Genomic DNA, 9,380 nt, shown 5'->3' on the forward strand with positions numbered 1-9,380 from the left:
CATCCTATAAAAATCTTCCATTGGCTTCCTTTTAGTAAGGAAAGTTAGCTTATCTATCTCCATGTAATCCTATAATTTATTCAACCAAACACCCAAAACTTAACTTTTTTTAATGTAGGCTATAGACGTCTTTCCCACCCAATTCCTCACAAACAACTCAAGCTGCATCCATCCCTTCCAGCTTTTCGACCAGCGACTGATCTCACAGAAGCTTTTTTGATAACCGAGAATCGCTCAGTCCTTATTGTTAAATGTAATCACATTTCCAATTCTGTGTGATGAATATTTAATACAGCAGCTTCTTTCGCTGCAAAATGTCTGGCTCAGGTTTGACTGATGCTCAAGGAACAGAAGCGTTTTCACACAATGGCACTGCATGCATTTTCTTTCGACTTAGCTTTAGTAGATGCAGCAGTGGATGGTTGCAGCAGAGCCTGGTTTCTTTTGGACTACAACTCCCACCTTGGATTCTGGAAGGTGTAGTCCAAAAGAAGTAATTTCCCCAAGCTTTGGCTTGGGAATAGTTAAGGATAGCCCTGCTTGAAAGTTCGATCGGCTAATGTTGGTCTTTGGCAATTTGTTTTGGCAGCTGGGAAATTGCATCGGAGCGCCAGAGAAATCCTACCAAGGCTATTTTATTAGCGATCGTTTTGCCAGATCCTCCAGCTGAAATATCTCAATCTGTAAGTAATAAATTAATGCTATGGGCATGGTAATAACCTTCAATTTGCAGATGTGAAAGGCCAAATGATATGAGAATACTGGTTGGGCATTTCTTTGAACAAAACCGTACAACAATCTTACAGCCATTCATTATTAGAGACTGACTCCTCTACTCTCTCATCCATACAGTCTTAAGAGCAAGCACAAAGAGTTATGGCTGCTGGGATTGTATATGTTATTTGACATTGTTTTGCTTTGCTTCATCCTTTAAATCCTTTGCTAAATGCCCCTACCTTTTACCCTCAACTTATCCGCAGGTCATGTCAAAATCTATAATTTTGGCCCCAAAACGTGCCCTCGACGTATACATGGGGTCGACTTATAGTCGAGTATATATGGTAGATCTATGACTCTTTAAGGCAGGCTTACTGTTGAACGTTAAGGAAACAAAAATAATCACAGACATTACATAAATTCATTACATAAATTCAGTGTAGATTATGAGGAAATTGAAAATAGCTGAAGACTTCCCATCATAATGATCAGAATGGAGGTTGCAGTCAAGATATCAGAGGAAGACTAGGACTGGAAAAGGGAGCTATGAAATCTAGACATGATCCTTAGGTGCAAAGATACTGTATGCAACTGAACACTAAAGTTAGGGTTGTCCATATCTGATATTTCCCATTGCTGTGTATGTTGTGAGAGCTGGACTGTCAAGAATGCAAATAGAAAGAAAATCAGTTTGTTTGGAGAAGAGTTCTATGGGTATCATGGACAGCTAAAAGACAAACAAATGGGTCCTGGATCAGATCAATCCTGAACTCTCCCTAGAAGCCAAAATGATTAAATTTAAGCTGTTGTACTTCTGCCACATCGTGAGAGGGCATGCTTGACTCATTAGAAAAGACAATCATGCATGGAAAGGGTAGTAAGGCAGTAAAAAGAGAGGAAGGCCACATAGTAAATAGATAAATGGTTGGAGATGTTTCATGCACAGGGTCTCCATGAGTCATGCTCAACTTGAAGGCAGTTAGCAACAACGGTTCTCTGGGTTGGTGAGAGGAAGAATCCACTCTTCCACATTTGCTAGGGTTAGGGGCACAAGACCCCTGTGGATATGGGAAAGCCGCAAATAACAGAAACACCATGTTTTTACCTGAGAGGACACCTCTCTAGGAATCTCTAGGTCCTCCAGGGCAACTCTGTGGTCAACGTCCGACAGACACTGACCATAGAACTGCGCTGTTGGAGCTACAAAAGCCTAGTAGGGTATTCTCCTAGGAATCTCTAGGTCCTCCGGTGCAACTCTGTGGCCAACGTCCGACAGACACTGACCATAGAACTGTGTTGGAGGAGCTACAAAGGCCTAGTAGAGTATTCCCTCTAGGAATCTCTAGGTCCTCCAGTGCAACTCTGTAGTCAACGTCCGACAGACACTGACCATCGAACTGCGTTGGAGGAGCTACAAAGGCCTAGTAGAGTATTCTCTCTAGGAACCTCTAGGTCCTCCAGTGCAACTCTGTGGTCAACATCCAACAGACACTGACCATAGAATTGCATTGGAGGAGCTACAAAGGCCTAGTAGAGTATTCTCTCTAGGAATCTCTAGGTCCTCCAGTGCAACTCTGTGGTCAACGTCCAACAGACACTGACCATAGAACTGCGCTGGAGGAGCTACAAAGGCGTAATAGAGTCTTCTCTGTAGAAATCTCTACATCTTTCAGTGTAGCTTTTAGTTAAAGTTGACCATAGAGTTGCACCAGAGGAGGACCTAGATATTCCTAGAGAGAACATATTAATTAAATCCGTGAATAATCAAATCCGCAAATATCAAAACCGCAGATGTGGAGGGATGAGTCCTATCTCCGTCCAGAGTCAAGCAAGAAGAACCACATGGTCTCATGATAGCTGAAGACAGACTTTAGTGTCTCCTTACAAGGGATTGAGGAGCCTATAAAGTATTTTGGGAGAAAGGGGCTTCCTTGTCAAACGTTTGTCTGTAATTGTAATCTGATGTTTAAGTGTGTATAATAAGTTTGTATAATAAGTGGGTATAATAAGTATTATACTGTGTACCTTTGTGATTCAAAGCATCACCTTAACAGTAAGTATCTTAAGCAGGCTGTCATTTTTACTAGCGCAATGACTGGCACAAGGCCTACTATATTAAACAAGACATCACCTGCCAGTCATGCAATAATATGTATGGGATCGGATGCCGACATATGTCACATGAAGGATGTCATCTGCAGTACATAGGGGAAGAAACCACAGATCTGTGTACATGCTTCAGGAACCATGAATCTGCAGTCCTGACCATTGAGCTGAAACAACCTGGTACTTCAGCTTGGAGCAACATCTTGGATTTGTTCTTCTTTGGTACTAAATGTCATCTCCTTCAGGTGTTTTAGACAGAAAAAGGATAATTTCTGGATTCATAGACTTAAGACCCTAACTTCACATGGCTTCATGTATAGTAATATCAGCCACCGAAGAATATCGAAAGCAGAGAGTTAAAAACTATCACTTTGGACGCAGCTCGCTTTTATTTTGCGCAACTGAAGAAGGCAGACACCAAAACATTCTGCGCATTCTATATTATGGCTCATCATGACCTGTTTTGAAAGGCCGTTTGAGATATTTGGCTGAGCAAAGGCCGGTCGTATGTGGCATCTTTAAACGACTTTTTGAAAAATTGGTTTTTATTTATTTATCTAATGGCGTCCTAAAACCGCCCATTCCGTCTCGCGCGCAGCGAGGGCGACCGTATAAAACAAGGAATTAAACGATACCATAAAATTTACGAGGGGCTGTTAAAATTAACAAGTGGCAAAACATTGAACATTAAAAGCCTGATGGAACAGGACAGGCTTTATGGCTTGTCAAAAAAGCGGAGGAAGAAGGGAGCCGTTCGTGGTCAACGAAAGAGTGGAAACAAGGAAGATGAGACCAACGCCGATTTCTCCTTCTGCCCTGAATGGGAAAAAAAGAACTCAGGTGTTGTTTTTAAACATAATTTCTAAACATTTTATTTTATTGTATTTACTATCCCACCTTTTTCCCAGCGCAGGATTTAAGACGGCTTCCGGAATGAATCAAAACGAAATCCATCTCATCGCTTTCAACCCCGAAGAGCAATTAAAAACAAGCAAGCGATCATCTACAAACCAAGTGCTGTGTTAAAACTTTGAAAAACAGTTAAAAACTTGTCAAGAAAAGGGTAAGAACATGGCACACTATTAAAAGACCTCTCCACACCTGTCTGTATGAAAGGTCTTTGCCTAATGTAGAAGGAATAGCTTCCGGTGGAAAGGATTTCCATAGTTTGGGAAGAGCCTTCCGCAGCGGATCTCAAAATTTGGGTCGGCTCATAGAAGGAATTAAAGTCTTTCAGATAGTCTGGATCTAAGCCATTTAGGGCTTTATAGATTACAACCAACCCCTTTGAATCGTAGCTGGAAACAGATCAGTAGCCGATGAAATTATTGTACCAAGGAGTTTCTGTTCTCTCGGTAATTGGCTCCAGGCAATAGCAAGCTTTTACCTACTAGAGTTTCTGAATGCTTTCCAAATGCGGCCCCTATTTGCAGCATGTTACTGCAATCCAAATGGGATGCGACCGAGACATGTGTCACCATGGCCAGGTCAGACATCTCCAGAAGCAAGCGCAGCCGGTGCCCTAATTTTTAACCGTGAAAGGCAGACTTATGCCCCTTTTGGTAATACAATCACAGGCAAACCCTTTGAAAAAATAATCTTTCCTGCGATGAATCAAATCGATCGGTTCGTTGACTTGATTCACCTTAGTGCAGAATTATACATCATGTCTCTTTTTAAATTCTGTCCCTCCCCTCCCTTCCGTTACTCACAAAATTTTGACTCTTCTGCTTTGAAATTAACCATTTCGGGGGGTTGTGGCTCCGAAAAACTGCCTTCCGAGACGGTCTCTTTCAACTCCCAAGAGAAAGCAACCCATCAGCATAAAACAGAATGTACTTTTCATTTCAGTGGTTTGAAAATGAATTGGGTTATCATTGATATTTCTTAAAGGCCATTGACTGAATTCAGACATTGCACCGCGGTAGTCATTGTTTTTTAATCCAAACCAAGGTTTGAGGTTCCAAATGTACAAACTTAATGTATAGCTATCATGTGTTAGTGCAGAACGCTTACCTTTTTGGGTTTACTCCACATTGCAAAAGCCTTTTAGTTCCTATAGTTTACGTGGTGGAGGCCATCTGTGGTAGTTCCAAGAATGTCGAAACGCAGAGGGTAAGTACAAGTGCACTTCGTTGCAGAAAGTACTGAGTTAATTGAAACTTATATTGGGAGTATATGGCCTGTTACAGACTGCCCAAATAAAGCTGCTTTGGGTCTCTTTGGAGGTATGCTATTTAAATGACGCATGGGTCCTAAGAGTCCGGAGGTCGCGCCAAAGCCACACTCCATTCCTAAGCACTGGAGTGCAGCTTTGGTGCAGCTTCCGGATTCTTAGGATGCATGCATCATTTAAACAGCATACCTCCAAAGAGAACCAAAGCAGCTTTATTTTGACAGTCTGTAACAGGCCATATATAATAAGTAATAATAGTTCATTGAAACTGACCTGGAGAGCAGGAATGAAAAGTCTTTGGTAATGCTGAGTGCTCCCAGGAAATACTTTGGGATGAAGAAAACCATCATGTGGATCTCTTCACCTCCCTCCCCACCAAAAAAATTGCTTTGTACAAGAATAAAACCTGGGACTTCCAGATATTTTCTTCCCATCTGGAGGTGCTGTAAGTCAGACATCTTCAACCTGGTACCTTCCAGATGTTTAGGACTACCACTCGCAAGATGCCTGGCTATTCGCCATGCAAGACAGGCTTGGGGAGACTTGATATCCTAAACATTTGGAGGGCAGCAGGTTAGAGAAGGCCGAGCAAAGTCTTGCGACCGGCCGTTCCCAGTGCCAACCTTGTGTTCTTTCTACTTTGTACTTTTTTTGCCCCTCGTAGGTAAATAAATTATCCCGGGAAAATCAGTCCGCTAAATAAATTATGAGCTAATTTCTCCCTGCTTTTATAATATACTGCGCCGAACAATAAGTTGCGGCGCTGAGATTGACTAATGGCTGGAAACAAATTGAGAGGTTTAATTAAAACTCAAAAGCTATTTATTGTGAGAATACTGCAAATCAATAGAGAGTACTGCTGTTATACAACTAGGCAGTACATAAACTATCTCCTCCGTTCGTTCTTCTCCTGCCCATGTCCTGCTGAGGGATTGGAACGGTTTCACCGCTTGCAGTTTTCGTCGGTGGGATATATTTTCTAGAGGAAGAGAAGGGAGCTGACTAAAGGAGAGTCAGAAATAGTTGTCAAAGCTCAGATGCAATGCGTTTTGAGTTGCTGAATGCCTTGGGCCTGTGAAGTGCAGAGGCTGAGGATGCTACTCTGTCGATTAAACAAGGTTCAACGGCCATATCCTTATATCAGACCAATCCAGAACTACAACTCTGAAAGCTTTTGAACTATATCTCCCAGAATCCCCCAAGCCACCGTGGCTATTTGTCATTGCAAAAGGTAATGCAAACATAAATTTTCCAAGCTTTGGTCTGTTACAGACTGCCAAAATAAAGCTGCTTGGGGTCTCTTTGGAGGTATGCTATTTAAATGATGCATGGGTCCTAAGAGTCCAGAGGTTGCGCCAAAGCCACACTCCATTCCTAAGCACTGGAGCGCAGCTTTGGTGCAGCTTCCGGATTCTTAGGACGCATGCATCATTTAAACAGCATACTTCCAAAGAGACCCGAAGCAGCTTTATTTTGCCAGTCTGTAACAGGCCTTTGTTAGGAACTCAGAAAGCCACTTTTTACATACCAGGCCTGTCTCCTTTATCCAGTGCTGTCACCCGAGGGAAAGATATCCTAGGCATTGGCAAGTTGGGGACTGTATTTATGGATCCTTCTCTGAGCCAAAGTTTTGTGTTGTTCCGATCGCTAGCAGTGTTTCCTTGCTTGCAAAACCAACATCTCAGGAGTGTAAAGAGTCACATTCTTGCTAATGAGGTTCAAAACATGGGACTGTTTCTGAAATGTAAGTAATAGGATGGCTAAATAATACCTGGTTTTTTTTTTTCTTCTTGTTGCATCAAGACGCAATAGTGTTTGATTCCCTGGATTTCATGATCTTTGTAAGCGTGCGAAACTCCAAACCTTACCTTTGCTGAAGATCGTGGACAGCCCTAAAGGAAAAGGCAAGTCATACTTGGTGGTGGTTTGGAGCATGTTAGGTTTAAGGGGTCAGTCCATTGTCTTAGAGACTTTATAGCCTTATGATTCTTGGTGGTCAAATTAGGGTTTCATACCTTCCAGTATGTCACAGGGGAGAACTGGGAGATGTGTGGCCAAGTAACATCACTGTGGTCAAGATGACAAAAAGTATTAGTGAGAAAAAGCACATGAGCTAGAAGAGGCTGCAGCAGTTTGCTTTTGCTTGAGGCCACTGGAAAGGGCAAGATTTTACCTCTCCTTTCCTCTCTCCCTATTGAGTTGAGTGCAAAGTACTTTTGCATTTTGAACTGAGTTTGCAGCAACAGAAGTAAGCTCAGGACAAAGGGGCAAAATGGGAAGAGGAGAAAGAAACCAGGACATTTGAGAAGCAACTGAAAAAGTGGGATGCCAGAGGATTAATGGGGTGGAAAAAAGGGACGGGTGCCGATTTGATTTGCACAACCAGCACCTCCCACCATATCACACTGGCATTTCTAGGAAGTTGTGACTTTTTATGCGTGTCCAGGCCTACTTCTGTCTCTCTCTCTGCAGAATCCTTGCAGCCACACCTCAGCTGAATCAAGCTAAAACTTGTCATGAAAGCCACCTTGAAGATCCATGATGCTAAAAGTCTGTCTGTGTTTTGTCTCTCCCTTCCACGCTTGATACAACATGGCAGTGCCTTGACCAAAACGATTCCCCAAACTTACACGTAGGATGTCTGCATGTGACGGAGTGAGACTCATGTTAGCTGTCGTTCCATCTACTTTGGGTGAAGTACTCTTGTTGGTGTGGCAGTGCTGACATCTCATCTCAGGGCTAGTTTGACTCTGCGGCCAAAAATTGCCCCCTGCTCATAGTAAAAGTTTGTAGGATTTTCTTATGCAATGTATACTCGGAGGTGGTTTTGCCAGTTCCTTCCTCTGCAGTATAGCCCACAGCTCCTGGTATTTGTTGGTGGTCTTCTGTCTAGGTATGAACCAAGGCTGATCCTGTTTAGTGTCTAAGATCAAATGGAATCTGGGGACTTTATGGTATGTAATCCCTTCACCTTATAGTAAAGCTTTCTCTAAATCAGTGGTCCCCAAACTGTGCTCTTTAAGGGATTTTGGACTTCAGCTCCCAGAATCTCAGCCAATGTGGCTGAGGCTTCTGGAAGCTGAAGTCCAAAATCTCTTAAAGGGCACAGTTTGGGGTCCACTGCTCTAAATGCACCCTCCCAAACACACATATACTGTATAGCGTTTAGCTTGGGCCTTGGCATTACATTCAGAATCCCTGATGGCCAGCAGAATTACGTACTGGTGGCCGCACACTTTGGCCCTAAAGTCTCCACCGATAAATGCCCCTTTGGGTTTCTTGCCAGATAACCAGCCAGCGTGCCTCGGAGGCGGCCGCCATCGCAGAGGCCATCCAAGGGCTAGCCAATTTCTCACTTAGTCAAGAGTAGGTTTTCATTTTAATTTTCTTAATTGATCCGCTGCCGCTGCTGTCTGGCTATTTAAATTGGCCTGAGCGATAGCGTAGCCGAGCTGGACGTGACCTTCGGACAATAATTCTCTGCTCTGTGCCATTTGCAGGGTGTCTGTGTGCGCGAGGGCGTGCGTGTGTGTATTTAGCCGTACTAGAAAGTACAGATGTGCTGCAGTAAATCACAGACGTTTTCAGGTTTTTGGCCCAGGGTCATTCAACAATCCAGCTGACAAGAGTATGATGTAGCCAAGGAAAGAACGAGATGTCAGAGCGGCCAGGCGGCAAGGAAAAGGTAAACACTGAATTGATGGGAAATGTTGGTTGGATGTGAAAGTACTGCATCATCATCTTTATTATTATTATTATTATTATTATTATTATTATTATTACACTTGTCCTTCCATGTTTGCTAGGGTTAGGGGCACAAGACCCCCGTGAAAATGGAAAAACCGCAAACAACCAAACACCTCTCTAGGAATCTCTAAGTCCTCCAGTGCAACTCTGTGGTCAACGTCAGACAGACACTGACCATAGAACTGCGCTGGAGAAGCTACAAAGGCCTAGTAGAGTGTTCTCTCTAGGGATCTCTAGGTCCTCCAGTGCAACTCTGTGGTCAACGTCCGACAGACACTGACCATAGAACTGCGTTGGAGGAGCTACAAAGGCCTAGTAGAGTGTTCTCTCTAGGAATCTCTAGGTACTCCCGCGCAACTCTGTGGCCAATGTCGAACAGACACTGACCATAGAACTGCGCTGGAGGAACTACAAAGGCCTAGTAGAGTGTTCTCTCTAGGAATCTCTAGGTCTTCCAGCGCAACTCTGTGGTCAACGTCCGACAGACACTGACCATAGGACTGCGCTGGAGGAGCTACAAAGGCCTAGTAGAGTGTTCTCTCTAGGAATCTCTAGGTCTTCCAGCACAACTCTGTGGTCAACGTCCGACAGACACTGACCATAGGACTGCGCTGGAGGAGCTACAAAGGCCTAG

General features: G+C 43.4%; 1 protein-coding gene and 1 long non-coding RNA gene across 2 annotated transcripts in view; both read left to right on the forward strand.

The window, feature by feature from the left end:
* Positions 1-9,380, forward strand: part of RPS6KB1 (ribosomal protein S6 kinase B1) — a 152,713-nt gene that overhangs the window by 64,790 nt on the left and 78,543 nt on the right. The window lies entirely within an intron of this gene.
* The window catches only part of LOC121917074, a 4,680-nt gene continuing 3,581 nt past the window's right edge, over positions 8,282-9,380 (forward strand). The window contains exon 1 of the long non-coding RNA XR_006100951.1: positions 8,282-8,684. This is a non-coding gene — a long non-coding RNA (uncharacterized LOC121917074). The remainder of the gene's footprint in view (positions 8,685-9,380) is intronic.

Source organism: Sceloporus undulatus, chromosome 11 (genome assembly GCF_019175285.1).
Source record: "Sceloporus undulatus isolate JIND9_A2432 ecotype Alabama chromosome 11, SceUnd_v1.1, whole genome shotgun sequence".
In the NCBI taxonomy this organism is placed as follows: domain Eukaryota; kingdom Metazoa; phylum Chordata; class Lepidosauria; order Squamata; family Phrynosomatidae; genus Sceloporus; species Sceloporus undulatus.